Source organism: Mesoplodon bidens, assembly GCF_964165515.1.
Source record: "Mesoplodon bidens genome assembly, chromosome: 15".
NCBI classification, from domain to species: domain Eukaryota; kingdom Metazoa; phylum Chordata; class Mammalia; order Artiodactyla; family Ziphiidae; genus Mesoplodon; species Mesoplodon bidens.
In genome coordinates, this window is record NC_138171.1 from 49417973 (window position 1) to 49431733 (window position 13761).

Genomic DNA, 13761 nt, shown 5'->3' on the forward strand with positions numbered 1-13761 from the left:
ATCATCTAGGAAATTCCAAGGGATTTAGGAGCTCTGTGTCAGGAACTGTGGTCAAATACCAAATATTAGAACAAAAGATGCTCCTAGTGCTCTTATCACTTAGAAAATTACAGGGGTTTTAGGAGCTCTGTGCAGGAACCAGGGGTCAGAGACAAATATATATATTTCTATTATCTTACAACAAAATACTTCCAAAGGATTATCATTCATTTAAGATGGAAATTGTCTATCTTGTTTATATGCTGAATTCTTTCAGATGCAGGCAACAAGAAATGCAACCACAGTGGCTTGTACAAACATGAGTCTAGTTTTTTCTTCATATGAGAAATCTGAAGGTAGGCTGCTGCTGGTATTGGTTCAGATGTTCAACAATGTCAAGGCAAATATTTCCGGGATTCTCTTGGCCTTTCTCACATTAGCAGTCAAGACAGAGAGAAGGAGGAAGAAGACAGGGCAACACCAATACCAGAAAAGAAAAATATTTTCCAGGAACCTCACCAACTTCCATTTATATCTGGGTCACATGGCCACCTCTGGCTGGAGAGTGGATGAGGAAAGAAGGCAGGATGCCAACTAAAAATTACCTGTCAGGATCTCAGTGTCTATAACAATCTTTGGTATATAGTAGGAGGTATCCCCATAGTCCTTTATAAGTATCTGTTGAATGCATATGGTAAAATGTTTATTCACGAACACTCAGTGCTCCTCCCTTTAGAGGATAAGACATCCATGCTCTGTTGAACTCAGGAATCTGACTTTTCTTTGGCCAAGGAAATGGGCACAGAAGTGGCTTCAAGAGCCAGGCTCTTTTCTCTGTCTCTGTGATCATGGAAGCATGTGTCAAAATGGCGCTTTGGTCCCTGAATGACTGCGATGAAAAGAACTCTGAGCTTACCCATATTATTTAAACCACTGATATTTCTTGGGAGTTGTTTGTTACTGCAGCTTAACCTAATTTATCCTGACTGATGTGATGTATGTATCAGGTAAGAAATTCACAACAAATCTCCAAATTAAAATTTTGAAAACTATATTTCCTGGTCACATGAATAGCAAGAGTATGCCTAGATTAAGATAAATGACAGCCATTTGGAAATTAAGCAAAATAAAAAATAGCTTTTCTGTCAAAGTGGAAATCAATACTGAAAAGACAGACTATTTAGACATTTAAGATGATGAGACCACTGTATAAAAGTACATATGTGAATATGACAAAAGTTATTCTTAGGAAAATCCATAATCTAAAGCTGTTATTACTAAAATAAATATGCTTAAATGTTGAAAAATTGAGAACAATTGGATTAAGAATTCAAAATAAGAAGCTGGAAAACAAATAGCAAAATAGTGAGAGGAAGAAATTAATAAAGATAAGAGCCTACATTAATCACAAAGCAAAAAGTCAGGGAATTGATTAATCAAATCAACAACGAGAACTTTGAAAAGATAAATCAAATAGACAAGTCCCTGGAAAGTTTGACTCCCTTCAAAGCAGGTGAAAACATGATAGATATTCAATGTGAGGTACAAGTAAAGGACAGTATAAATTGGTACAACATTTCTGGTGAGAGGTTTGACACAACTGTCAAAACGTAAAATGTTCATACCTTGAACATTTGATGAATAAATAAATGTTAGATTGAACTGAATGAGGTTCTCAATTGTGAAGTCTCATGAAAAAATACTCTTTTATAAGAAGTTTGTGACCCTGGGCCTGGTGAATAGGGGATAAAGTGGAACGCCCTCTACAACAGCCTTTGGAGAAGGATGTGTCTCAGTCATTTTGGTCCTGGAGATGGGCCACCTGGAGAATGACCCCATGATCCTATGAAGCCTGTACAAAGGGAATGGTCCGACTATATCACCTCCCTTCCCTCTTCCCCTCCAGAAAATTTTCCTGGATTCTTCTGGTACTCTAACAGACAAAATCATTCCCCAGGCTCCCAGAGCACCCACAAACTCTGTGGGTATTCACAGCAATGCCTTATGTATTCTCTGAGCTGTCTTCACCTCTGATGCCTCCAGGGAAGCTTCTTGAGTCAACTTGTCCCTTCTCATGCTATGAACCAGGGCCCTTTTTGAACTCAGGTTCAAGCTCCCTCCTCTTTCACCATTTTACCTCAGGATTAAATAAACACTTATGGCTGGAATGTTAAGGCTCATTCTGAGCTCTGGACCTCGCTCTGTAGATGCTCACTGGATGATGCCCTTAGCATCTCCATCTCCCATGGGAAGATTTCTTTAATGCCCAGCATCCTAGGATACAAAGTGCAAATGCATCCAGGCTCCTGGCCTAGAGTAGACTCTGGCCATTGGAATTCGGAGACAAGTGACAGACTATTCATCCATTTATGTATGTTTACATTTATTCATTTACTCCATTCACTCAAAAAATATTTGCACACCTACTTAGTGCTGGGCATTTTTCTAGTCACTGGGGATTCAGCAGTGAAACCAACAGAGAGAAAAGCCTTGTCCTACTGGAGCTAACATTCTAGTAGGGCAGATAAACAATAAGCAAAATAAATAGGTGAACTAAAAAGGTATGTCAGAAAAAAAAAAAGGTATGTTAGTAGTAAAATCTATGGAGAAAAATAAAACCGAGATGGAGGATAGGGAGTATGTGGTAGTTGGAATTTTAAAGGGGATGGTTAGAGCCCCACCCCACCACCACCCCGGCCCAACTGAGAGGTGACATTTGGATGAAGACATGAAGGAGTGAGGGAGTGAGCATGCAGCTTTCTGGGAGAGACATATTCCAGGAAGAGGGAATGGCAAGTGAAAAGCCCTAAGGAGGAAGCACGTGAAGAGCATTCAAGGAGACAGCAAGGAGGTCAGGGGGGCTGGAGCTGAATGAGCAAAGGGGAGAGAATTAGGAGAGAAGGTCAACAGGAACAGCAGGTTGGAGGCCATTGTCAGGACCTGGGCTTTCTTTTGCGTGAGCTGGGAGCCTTTGGAGGGTCCTGAGGTGGGGAGGGGGCCATGGAAGGCGTCCAGATGCTGTGGCGGGAACAGACGGTAGCAAGGCTGAGATAAATGTAGGAGGACAATTAAGGGGCTTCTACAATAATCTGGGTGAGAGGTGAAGGTGGCTTGGACCTGGATGATGGCATGGAGGTGATGAGACGTGGCTGGATTTTGGTGACCCTAAAGGTAGTGCTGCTGAGAAGGGGGTTTTAGAGAAAGAAAGGTGCCAGCAATGGTTCCATCACCAGATTTTAACACCAAGAACCTGTACCTTCTACAGGAAACGCTACAAGGAAAACGTGAGTTCTTATAACTCATCTTTTAACCACCCTGGTCACCTCTGAGGACCAGCATGATATCATCTCCGAAAGCTATTCCTGAGAACTCTGCGATTCTCCCTCCAGAGGGCTCTGCTTCCCATTGTTGGATGAAAAATGAATAGGATGAGAGCACGGAGTGAGCCTGGGCTCATCTGAATTCTGCCTCGGTCCCCGTGTTCTATTCAGTGACAGGAAAAAAATATCACTGTATAAGCTGCTCAGTGAAAAACAATATTTAATTAGGGCTGAGAGAGTTAGACAAGCAAACAAATGTTCTATTATGATCAGTCTTGAGCCATTTAAGCTTCAGTTCAATAAGAAATCATTATAAAAGTCTAATAAAAATGAAAATATAAACAGCGTAGTTTTGTTTCATTTCAGCTGTTTCCTCAGGCTTGTGGATCTAAAAGTCTGTTTGACCATGGTGGATGAAGGCTGTCAGCCAAAAAGGGATTCAGCACAGACAAGAAGGTTGTGGAAGGTGGGCATGACCACCAGCTGGCCGGATGGGGGCAGGAGCCTTTCAGCTAAGCTGGTTTGGACCTGAACGACAGGGGCTTTTTCATCTTATTTTTAATGTCTGAGAAGCAACATGAGAATTCTGCCTGGGAGGGAGGAGAGACAGCTTAAAAAGAAACTCCTGGATGTCTTGTGAGAAGCTGGGTTATAGAATAAATACGTCTAATAAAATCCCCCTGGTTACCCAGCTTTGAGGATTTGGAAATAACTTCAGAGTGTTTCATGAAGGAATTTCTTCACAACAACTGGAAGAATGCCTGCAAAGGGCACCACCATCACCACAGAGGGCTTTGAGATAAAAATACCATCCATTGCTGAGATTTGAGTCTCTGCCCAGGCTTCTGGGGATGTAGAGGCGCAAGCCCAGGTCACCTCTTCCTTGTATCCTTTCAACATCTCCCTCCTTCTCTCTAGGAGTTCCAGTCTTCTTTCTGGAATACCCAGTGTGTCATGAGGATACGGTCTGGAGGTACTCCTGGTACAAGTTAGGTCTTTGGGGTTGCAAGTGACAGAAAATCCCACTCAAATTGGTTTAAGCAAAATGCAGAACCTGTTGGCTTATGTAACTGAGAACTCCAAGGCTGGATCTAGCTTCAGGCATGGCTAAATCCGGGTGCTAAAATGACACCCATAGGAATCCGTCCCCCTCACCCTTGACTCTGCACCCCTAAGGTGTTGGCATCACTCTCAGACAAGCTCTCCCTAAGTGGTGGCAGGATGGCTCCCGGAAGCACCAGGGTTATGCATCAGCCTTTCAGCAATGGTAATAGAGAAACCGCTTCTCCGAATAGCTCTTGTCAAAGACCAGCTTAGCCTATGTGCCCATCCCTAATCCAGTTACAGTGCCCAGAGGAGTGGGACATTCGGATTGGCCAGGTTAAGGCCACATGTTCATCCTTAGATTCAGAGGTGAGATTAGCCTCTACAGAAAGCACATGATTATGAGAGGGGAGAGGGGTTGTTTCCCCCAGGAAAATCAGAGTACAGTTCCCCAAAGTGGTGGAGGTTTTCTGGGTAACAATAACAGATTACCCCACATCCTCACCTCCTGATTTTCATAGTCATGGTTAAAAGTAGGTCCCTTTAAGGCCAGACACACACTGGGCATGGCAGGATGGCTTTGTAGCTTTGTCAGGAAGGTAGTGGCCAGTAGGAGAAGCCAGTCTGAACATGGTGAGATGACACAGATCCTACCCTTGACCTTCCAATATCTTTGAGGCTCTGAACTCTGGACTTGTAGTTCCTTATCTATTTTAGGATCTTGTCTGAGACCAGTTGTGAGTCAGGGAGACCCACACATAAAATGAGGCACAGAGTGGGTGTCTCAGGCTCATGGGAAGAGACCATAATTTTTCATTGCATTAGTCTTTGGTTGCCCTCAGAACTCTAATATCTAGAGCAGAGTTTGGCAAAATTTTCTCTGGACCAGATATGAAATATTTTAGGCTTTGTAGGTCTCTGTTGCAACTGCTCAACCTGGCCATTGCAATGCAAAAGCCGCCACAGACAACAAGTAAACAAACAAGTTTGAAACTTTATTTACAAAACAGGCCACAGGCCAGGATTGGGCCACGGGCCATAATTTGCTGACTTCTGATCTAGAGCATGGCTGTAGGCTGGGCTCCTCAAGATGCTGCAGTGGACTTAGAAGCTAAACCTTTTGTCAGGAGTAACATCTGTGTAAAGAAAACGGGAGAAGGCAGGATGGGCCAGAGGAGCCGTGCGACTACTCTGCAGAACTTTAAAGGTCTCTGCCAGCCCAGGGAGTGCTCTGGAGTACAGGTTGCCCATTAGAGGGGCCCTGAATTGAACAGAAATGGCCAGGCCATAGTACCACTGCCTTGCTCAGTCACTGGCCAGGGGCCAGCCCAAGAGGAACGTGACCTGAGGCCCCTGAAGGAGCCACCTGATGGAGGCTGTCAGTCAGTCACATTCCTTGCCGCTGGGCAGTGTGCATCTCTCTCTCTCTTTTTTTTTTTTTGCGGTACACGGGCCTCTCACTGTTGTGGCCTCTCCCATTGCGGAACACAGGCTCTGGATGCGCAGGCTCAGCGGCCATGGCTCATGGGCCCAGCCACTCCATGGCTTGTGGGATCTTCCCAGACCGGGGCACGAACCCATGTCCCCTGCATCGGCAGGCGGACTCTCAACCACTGTGCCACCGGGGAAGCCAGCGTGCATCTCTTGAAGGGGGACTTGAGTGGCTCATCTCTGGATCTTCTGCAAGACCCAAGACCAAGCAGTAAACACAGGGGGACGGCCAGGGAGGAAGACTGGCTTGCATTGGAGGAGGACTTTGGCCTGCCTCTGGAATGGGCCAAAAGTTTTAGATTTGGGACAAAACCCTTTCTGCAAAGTGTGCTTTTGCCTGGAGCATACCCTCTCTTGAGAGCCTGTGGTGGCATCCAGCAGCTGAATGAGAAGTCAGAGGCCCTGGGTCCTGGCCGAACTCATCATAGCCATCACACGCGAGGTTAACCAAACTGATTTTGTTCAGCTTTAATTTTTTAAAATTTAATTTTATTATTATTTGGCTGTGTCGGGTCTTAGCTGTGGCATGTGGATCTTTCATTGTGGCGTGTGGGCTTCTTTAGTTGTGGTGCACAGGCTCCAGAGTGCGGGGGCTCTGTAGTTGCTTTGTGCAGGCTTTTCTCCAGTGGCGGCTTGTGGGCTCCAGAACGTGCGAGCTCAGTAGTTGCAGCGCGTGGGCTCCAGAGTGCGTGGGCTTAGTTACCCTGTGACATGTGGGAATCTTAGTTCCCTGACCAGGGATCGAACCCGCATCTCCTGCGTTGGAAGGCGTATTCTTTCTTTTTTTTTTTTTCTTCTGGTACGCGGGCCTCTCACTGTTGTGGCCTCTCCCGTTGTGGAGCATAGGTTCTGGATGTGCAGGCTCAGCGGCCATGGCTCATGGGCCCAGCCACTCCACGGCATGTGGGATCTTCCCGGACCGGGGCACGAACCCATGTCCCCTGCATCGGCAGGCGGACTCTCAACCACTGCGCCACGAGGGAAGCCCTGGAAAGCGTATTCTTAACCACTGGACCACCAGGGAAGTCCTTGTTCAGCTTTATTTTTAATTGGCAAACTTTTCAGTATAATTTGGCTTCCCATGCAGCCTTCTCTATAGCAAAGAATGCACAGGCCACTAGGCTTGAGTGAACGATTGTATCTCTCATTGTAAGTGAATACTTTGGAATTATAGCTCATGTTCTGCCCTCAGTTTCAGGTGAGTCAACCTCAGAGAAAGGGGTTCACTGTCAGAGTCTTGACTCGGCCTAAGAAACTGAGAACTGGACTGTGAACCTTTGAAATGCACCAAAGCCAGTGCCTCCCTGTAAGGCTTTTTGGAACTCAGGAAGGCTGCCCTCCCTAGACACTCCCCTGCCTTGTCCAGCTCTTCTTTGGATTGTCTACATTGCAAATATTTGAGAAGGTCGTTTGCGTGGATGACAACCACCAAACTTGCAAGATGTGGAAGGACTCATCATTCACAAATATCTGTAATACCACGCAGGTGACATGTGAGGCTGACAACTACAAGATTTCAAACCCGAAAGAAGAGAAAGGGAAATCTCTCCCAGCAGCCTCAGAAACAGCGGATTAAAGCTCCACAATCAACTTCATGTACCCTGCATCTGTGGAATACATGAATAGACAACGAATCATCCCAAATTGAGGAGCCAGGAGTCAGTGCTGTGTCTCTGAGGTGGGAGAGCCAACTTCAGGACACTGGTCCACAAGAGACCTCCCAGCTCCACATAATATCAAATCTTCCAGAGATCTCCATCTCAACACCAGCACCCAGCTTCACTCAACAACCAGCAAGCTACACTGCTGGACACCCTATGCCAAACAACTAGCAAGACAGGAACACAATACGACCCATTAGCAGAGAGGCTTCCTAAAATCATAAAAAGGCCACAGACACCCCAAAATAAACCACCAGACATGGACCTGTCCACCAGAAAGACAAGATCCAACCTCATCCACCAGAACACAGGCACTAGTCCCCTCCACCAGGAAGCCTACACAACCCACTGAACCAAACTTAGCCACTGGGGACAGACACCAAAAACAACGGGAACTACGAACCGGCAGCCTGCAAAAAAGGAGACCCAAAACACAGTAAGATAAGCAAAATGAGAAGACAGAAAAACACACAGCAGGAGAAGGAGCAAGATAAAAACCCACCAGACCTAACAAATGAAGAAGAAATAGGCAGTCTACCTGAAAAAGAATTCAGAATAATGATAGTAAAGATGATCCAAGATTCTATTTCCAGGATCCAAAATCTTGGAAATAGAATAGACAAAATGCAAGAAACAATTAACAAGGACCTAGAAGAACTAAAGATGAATCAAGCATCGATTAAAAACAAAATAGATGAAATGAAAAATATTCTAGATGGGATCAATAGCAGAATAACTGAGGCAGAAGAACGGATAAGTGAGGTGGAAGATAAAATAGTGGAAATAACTGCTGCAGAGCAAAATAAACAAAAAAGAATGAAAAGAACAGAGGACAGTCTCAGAGACCTCTGGGACAACATTAAACGCACCAACATTCGAATTATAGGGGTTCCAGAAGAAGAAGAGAAAAAGAAAGGGACTGAGAAAATATTTGAAGAGATTATAGTTGAAAACTTCCCTAATATAGGAAAAGAAATAGTTAATCAAGTCCAGGAGGCACAGAGAGTCCCATACAGAATAAATCCAAGGAGAAATATGCCAAGACACATATTAATCAAACTGTCAAAAATTAAACACAAAGAAATCATATTAAAAGCAGCAAGGGAAAAACAACAAATAACACACAAGGGAATCCCCATCAGGTTAACAGCTGATCTCTCAGCAGAAACTCTACAAGCCAGAAGGGAGTGGCAGGACATAATTAAAGTGATGAAAGAGAAAAACCTGCAACCAAGACTACTCTACCCAGCAAGGATCTCATTCAGATTTTTTTTTTTTTTTTTTTTTGCGGTACGCGGGCCTCTCACTGCTGTGGCCTCTCCCGTTGCGGAGCACAGGCTCCGGACGCACAGGCTCAGCGGCCATGGCCCATGGGCCCAGCCGCTCTGCGGCATGTGGGATCTTCCCAGACCGGGGCACGAACCCGTGTACCCTGCTTCGGCAGGCGGACTCCCAACCACTGCGCCACCAGGGAAGCCCCTCATTCAGATTTGATGGAGAAATTAAAACCTTTACAGACAAGCAAAAGCTGAGAGAGTTCAGCACCACCAAACCAGCCTTACAACAAATGCTAAAGGAACTTCTCTAGGCAAGAAACACAACAGAAGGAAAATGCCTACAATAACGAACCCAAAACAATTAAGGAAATGGGAATAGGAACATACATATCAATAATTACCTTAAATGTAAATGGCCTAAATGCTCCCACCAAAAGACACAGATTGGCTGAATGGATACAAAAACAAGACCCATATGTATGCTGTCTACAAGAGACCCACTTCAGACCTAGAGACACATACAGACTGAAAGTGAGGGGATGGAAAAAGATATTCCATGCAAATGGAAATCAAAAGAAAGCTTGAGTAGCAATTCTTATATCAGACAAAATAGACTTTAAAATAAAGACTATTAGAAGAGACAAAGAAGGACACTACATAATGATAAAGGGATCGATCTAAGAAGAAGATATAACAATTGTAAATATTTATGCCCCCAACATAGGAGCACCTCAATACATAAGGCAAATACTAACAGCCATAAAAGGAGAAATCGACAGTAACACACTCATAGTAGGGGACTTTAACACCCCACTTTCACCAATGGACAGATCATCCAAGATGAAAATAAATAAGGAAACACAAGCTTTAAATGATACATTAAACAAGATGGACTTAATTGATATGTATAGGACAGTCCATTCCAAAAACAAGAGAATACACATTTTTCTCAAGTGCTCATGGAACATTCTCCAGGATAGATCATATCTTGGGTCACAAATCAAGCCTCGGTAAATTTAAGAAAATTGAAATTGTATCAAGTATCTTTTCCGACCACAATGCTATGAGACTAGACATCAATTACAGGAAAAGATCTGTAAAAAATACAAACACATGGAGGCTAAACAATACACTACTCAATAACGAAGTGATCACTGAAGAAATCAAAGAGGAAATAAAAAAATACCTAGAAACAAATGACAATGGAGACACGACGACCCAAAACCTATGAGACACAGCAAAAGCAGTTCTAAGGAGGAAGTTTATAGCAATACAATCCCACCTTAAGAAACAGGAAACATCTCGAGTAAACAACCTGACCCTGCACCTAAAGCAATTAGAGAAAGAAGAACAAAAAAACCCCAAAGTTAGCAGAAGGAAAGAAATCATAAAGATCAGATCAGAAATAAATGAAAAAGAAATGAAGGAAACGATAGCAAAGATCAATAAAACTAAAAGCTGGTTCTTTGAGAAGATAAACAAAATTGATAAACCATTAGCCAGACTCATCAAGAAGAAAAGGGGGAAGGCTCAATTCAATAGAATTAGAAATGAAAAAGGAGAAGTAACCACCGACACTGCAGAAATACAAAAGATCATGAGAGATTACTACAAGCAACTCTATGCCAATAAAATGGACAACCTGGAAGAAATGGACAAATTCTTAGAAATGCACAACCTGCCAAGACTGAATCAGAAAGAAACAGAAAATATGAATAGACCAATCACAAGCACTGAAATTGAAACTGTGATTAAAAATCTTCCAAAAAACAAAAGCCCAGGACCAGATGGCTTCACATGCAAATTCTATCAAACATTTAGAGAACAGCTAACACCTATCCTTCTCAAACTCTTCCAAAATATAGCAGAGGAAGGAACACTCCCAAACTCATTCTACGAGGCCACCATCACCTTGATACCAAAACCAGAAAAGGATGTCACAAAGAAAGAAAACTATAGGCCAATATCACTGATGAACATAGATGCAAAAATCCTCAACAAAATACTAGCAAACAGAATCCAACAGCACATTAATAGGATCATACACCATGATCAAGTGGGCTTTGTCCCAGTAATGCAAGGATTCTTCAATATATGCAAATCAATCAATGTGATACACCATATTAACAAATTGAAGAAGAAAAACCATATGATCATCTCAATAGATGCAGAGAAAGCTTTCGACAAAATTCAACACCCATTTATGATAAAAACCCTGCAGAAAGTAGGCATAGAGGGAACTTTCGTCAACTTAATAAAGGCCATATATGACAAACCCACAGCCAACATTGTCCTCAATGGTGAAAAACTGAAACCATTTCCACTAAGATCAGGAACAAGACAAGGCTGCCCACTCTCACCACTCTTATTCAACTTAGTTTTGGAAGTTTTAGCCACAGCAATCAGAGAAGAAAAGGAAATCAAAGGAATCCAAATTGGAAAAGAAGAAGTAAAGCTGTCACTGTTTGCAGATGACATGATACTATACACAGAGAATCCTAAAGATACTACCAGAAAACCACTAGAGCTAATCAATGAATTTGGTAAAGTAGCAGGATACAAAATTAATGCACAGAAATCTCTGGCATTCGTATACACTGATGATGAAAAATCTGAAAGTGAAATCAAGAAAACACTCCCATTTACCACTGCAACAAAAAGAATACAATATCTAGGAATAAACCTACCTAAGGAGACAAAAGACCTGTATGCAGAAAATTATAAGACACTGATGAAAGAAATTAAGGATGATACAAATAGATGGAGAGATATACCATGCTCCTGGATTGGAAGAATCAATATTGTGAAAATGACTCTACTACCCAAAGCAATCTACAGATTCAATGCAACCCTATCAAACTACCGCTGGCATTTTTCACAGAACTAGAACAAAAAATTTCAAAATTTGTTTGGAAAAACAAAAGACCCCGAATAGCCAAAGCAATCTTGAGAACGAAAAACGGAGCTGGAGGAATCAGGCTCCCTGACTTCAGACTATACTACAAAGCTACAGTAATCAAGACAGTGTGGTACTGGCACAAAAACAGAAAGATAGATCAATGGAACAGGATAGAAAGCCCAGAGATAAACCCACACACATATGGTTAACTTATCTTTGATAAAGGAGGCAGAAATGTACAGTGGAGAAAGGACAGCCTCTTCAATAAGTGGTGCTGGGAAAACTGGACATGGACATGTAAAAGTATGAGATTAGATCATTCCCTAACACCATACACAAAAATAAGCTCAAAATGGATTAAAGACCTAAATGTAAGGCCAGAAACTATCAAACTCTTAGAGGAAAACATAGGCAGAACACTCTATGACATAAATCACAGCAAGATCCTTTTGGACCCACCTCCTAGAGAAATGGAAATAAAAACAAAGATAAACAAATGGGACCGAATGAAACTTCAAAGCTTTTGCACAGCAAAGGAAACCATAAAAAGACCAAAAGACAGCCCTCAGAATGGGAGAAAATATTTGCAAATGAAGCAACTGACAAAGGATTAATCTCCAAAATTTATAAACAGCTCGTGCAGCTCAATAGCAAAAAAAACAAACCACCCAATCCAAAAATGGGCAGAAGACTTAAATAGGCATTTCTCCAAAGAAGATATACAGACTGCCAACAAACACATGAAAGAATGTTCAACTTCATTAATCATTAGAGAAATGCAAATCAAAACTACAATGAGATATCATCTCACACCAGTCAGAATGGCCATCATCAAGAAATCTAGCAACAATAAATGCTGGAGAGGGTGTGGAGAAAAGGGAACACTCTTGCACTGCTGGTGGGAATGTGAATTGGTACAGCCACTATGGAGAACAGTATGGAGGTTCCTTAAAAAACTAAAAATAGAGCTACCATATGACCCAGCAATCCCACTACTAGGCATATACCCTGAGAAAACCATAATTCCAAAAGAGACATGTACCAAAATGTTCATTGCAGCTCTATTCACAATAGCTTGGAGATGGAAACAACCTAAGTGTCCATCATCGGATGAATGGATAAAGAAGATGTGGCACATATATACAATGGAATATTACTCAGCCATAACAAGAAACGAGACTGAGCTATTTGTAATGAGGTGGATAGACCTAGAGTCTGTCATACAGAGTGAAGTAACTCAGAAAGAGAAAGACAAATACCGTATGCTAACACATATATATGGAATTTAAGAAAAAAAATGTCATGAAGAACCTAGGGGTAAGACAGGAATAAAGACACAGACCTACTTGAGAATGGACTTGAGGATATGGGGAGGGGGAAGGGTAAGCTGTGACAAAGTGAAAGAGAGGCATGGACATATATACAGTACCAAACGTAAGGTAGATAGATAGTGGGAAGCAGCCGCATAGCACAGGGAGATCAGCTCGGTGCTTTGTGACCGCCTGGAGGAGTGGGATAGGGAGGGTGGGAGGGAGGGAGACGCAAGAGGGAAGGGATGGGGGAACAGATGTATATGTATGACTGATTCACTTTGTTATAAAGCAGAAACTAATTAAAAAAAATAAGAAAATAAAAGTAAGAAAGAAAGAAAAAGAAAAGAATGGAGGAGAGGAATTTGAGACAAAAAAAAAAAAAAAGATTTCAACCCCCCCTGCAGTGAGTCTGAAGGCACATGGCTCCCAGCCAGAGACTACATTTCCCTGACTCCCTATGTGGAGCCTCTGGTTGACAGGGTCCTTATCCCTTTCGGGAGGGCAGAGCTGTGCTTGCAGAACTATGATCTGAGCTAGGGACCACGCAAGGCCACAGGGGGGTGGTACCTTCCTGAGGAGTGGAGTGATACCACTAGAGCTGCAGAATCTCCATCATCTTGTTAGGCATGGATAGTTGGCCACTGGTACATGAGAGGCTCTGGGGTGGGTGGGGCATGAATATTGGAGTTGGGGGGATCTATGTGTGGAGTCACTGTCTCTGGGTGGTCTCCGGGTGAGTGGTGTGCCGACTGAGGGAGAGGGGTTTTGCATCTGACG